This window comes from Pan troglodytes, chromosome 4 (genome assembly GCF_028858775.2).
Source record: "Pan troglodytes isolate AG18354 chromosome 4, NHGRI_mPanTro3-v2.0_pri, whole genome shotgun sequence".
Lineage (NCBI taxonomy): Eukaryota > Metazoa > Chordata > Mammalia > Primates > Hominidae > Pan > Pan troglodytes.
Window position 1 is genome coordinate 141255579 of NC_072402.2, and position 2764 is coordinate 141258342.

A 2764-nucleotide genomic window follows, 5' to 3' on the forward strand; every position below is an offset into this window, starting at 1 on the left:
TAATCTGTAAATTTGATACAATCCCATCAAAAATTCTACTTATATATTTTTGAGCAACATGATAAAACTTACTCTAAAATTTATGTGGTGGAATAAAAGTTTATAAACAGCTAAGTCAAGCTCAAAACTTATAAGTAGAGAATGGGCTTGTCCTACTAGATATGAAAACATATGACAAAGTCACAGTAACAAAAACAGTGCTACACTGGTGCAAACAAAACAAAACACACAAAAAACCAAATACCCTAGATAAACAGACCAATAAAATAGGACACAGAGCTCAGACACAAACACACATATATATATAGGTGGAAACTTAAGTATGATAAAGAGAATATCATAAGTATCTAGCAGCTTACATTGGGAAAATTGACTCACTATACACAGAGTAAACTAGATCCTTACCTCACATAACACACGAATGTGGCCCCCACTTGAATTAAAAATCTAAAAGGAAAAGGTACAACTATACAGTTAATGGAGTATGATGTAGGAGAATATCTTAGTGACTGAGCTTAGGGCAGGGAAAACCTTTTTAACAAAAGTTTAAAAGGCATACTCATAAGGAAAAGTGTTGATGACTTTGAGCATCAACATTATGGCTTTCTGTTTGAAGAAGACACCATGAGCAAATTTATTACACAGATGTCAACATGGGAAAAGTATTAGAAATGTCTAAAACCCACAAGGGCCAAATGAATAACACAAGTAACTGCTGCAAATCAACAAGAGAAAGGCAGCAACTTCAGCAGAAAGATAGGCAAAGGATACCAACAGGCAATTTACAGGAGAGGAAGCTCAAATTACTACTAAACATATGAAAGAAATGATGCCCAAATTCTGAGTTATCTGAGAAATGTAAATTAAAATAACAACAAGTTGTCTCATGTTTTACTTTTTAGACTGGCAGAAGTTAGAAAGATGGATAAGGCCAAGTGTTGGTGGAGATGTTCCCACATACAGGAATTTTACCATTGCTGATGGAGTCACTGTGTCATTACTGCAGCCTTTTTGGAAAGCATCTGTCACTACTTAGCCAATTAAGAAAATGCATATTCTATAACCCAGCAATTATACCTCTGGGTATGTATTTCAAAGAAAATATTGTACGGATCCTTCAGGGGATGTGCATGAGGATATTAATTACATGTTACTTGTAGCATTAGAGACTTGGAAGTAACCTATGAGTCCAGTAACTGAGAGAGCAGATAGATAAAATGTTGAGGACACACATTCTGGAGTACTAAGCAACATTTAGAAAGAATGAATTAGAGGTACACACAGCAACATATTGTGAATTGTGGATCTTCAAAACATAGTGCTTAATGAGAAAAGTAAGATCAATGAGATGTATGATAGTCTCACATAATTACAAAATATTGTATAAAACAATAATTATTTTGCAATATACGTATACAAAAAAGCACATGTTAACACATTAGAGTGGTTGACGCAGGTGGAAATGGAGCCCAAAGAAGCACAGAAAAAAATTATTCTTAAGCCCATACCCAGAGGTAATAACTATCGACATTTTGTATCATCTCATAGGTCATAACAACAATGGCCATGGTTTACAGATCACTTACTGTGGGGCAGGAACTATGCTAAATGCTTAATATACTTTATCCATTTAATCCTCCTAGCAACCTCAGGAAGCCAATTCCATTATTATTTTCTTTAAAGAAGAAAGTGAGACTGAGAAAGATTAAACAATCTGTCCAAGGTCATCTAGCCAGGAAGAGAATGGATTTGAATCCCTGTCAGTCTGACACTAATATCTATGCACTTAATCATTGCCCAGGTTTGCTTGCATCCAGACTTTTAGCAACGTGACACCACAAGCTCACATTTCCTGTTACGAGAATGAGATCGCACCACACTACTGCTTCATAACATGCTGCTTTAAAAATTTAACATTTATCACACTCTGGGGACTGTGGTGGGGTGGGGGGAGGAGGGAGGGATAGCATTGGGAGATATACCTAATGCTAGATGACGAGTTAGTGGGTGCAGCGCACCAGCATGGCACATGTATACATATGTAACTAACCTGCACAATGTGCACATGTACCCTAAAACTTAAAGTATAATAAAAAAAAAAAATTTAACATTTAACCATATAATGAATCTCCACCTTAGTAAACATTATCCTCAATCTCATTTTAAAAGGTAGCATAGTATTTCACTGTCTAAATGAATGATGGAGGAATATAATAGAATAATGGGGGATGATTCTATCTCCAAAAGCTAAACATTTAACAGGCACTAAAAGAAAGACTCCACCTATGTCAGACACGTGTTGATCGAAGAGGGGTTCCTTTGTGTGTGTGTGTGTGTGTGTTTGTGTGTGTGTGTGTGTGTGTGTGTGTTGGGGGTGGGTTTCTTCTTCTTTTTGTAAAACCCCGAAGACCTGCTAGACAAATTCAAAAAGAGCAGTAACGCTGAGGAGAATTCTTGATAACTATTAAGTAGTGAGGAAAACAAGAGCTACTGGATAATCTTTCAACTTAATTGGACCCTGGAAATATGTGGAGGATGCATTTTGATGATTTGTTACACTGAAAACAGTGCCACTAGATAATGTAACCAATACAAATACAATTATATTTATTTAAGGCAGTGGTTATCTTTTAAAAGATAGACTTTTGGATGTTGTTGAAAGATGCTGAAGGAAGATGATAAATTTCACTAGTGGATTAGTCTTAGCTGTCTAAACCAGTGATTTTCTCAATGAACTTTCTGGGCATGCCTCACAGAGCTAATT

General features: G+C 36.0%; 1 pseudogene; it reads right to left on the reverse strand.

Annotated features, from left to right (window-relative positions):
• Positions 1–2374: 2374 nt before the first annotated feature.
• On the reverse strand, positions 2375–2444 carry LOC112209326 (U7 small nuclear RNA; annotated as a pseudogene).
• Positions 2445–2764: the final 320 nt, after the last annotated feature.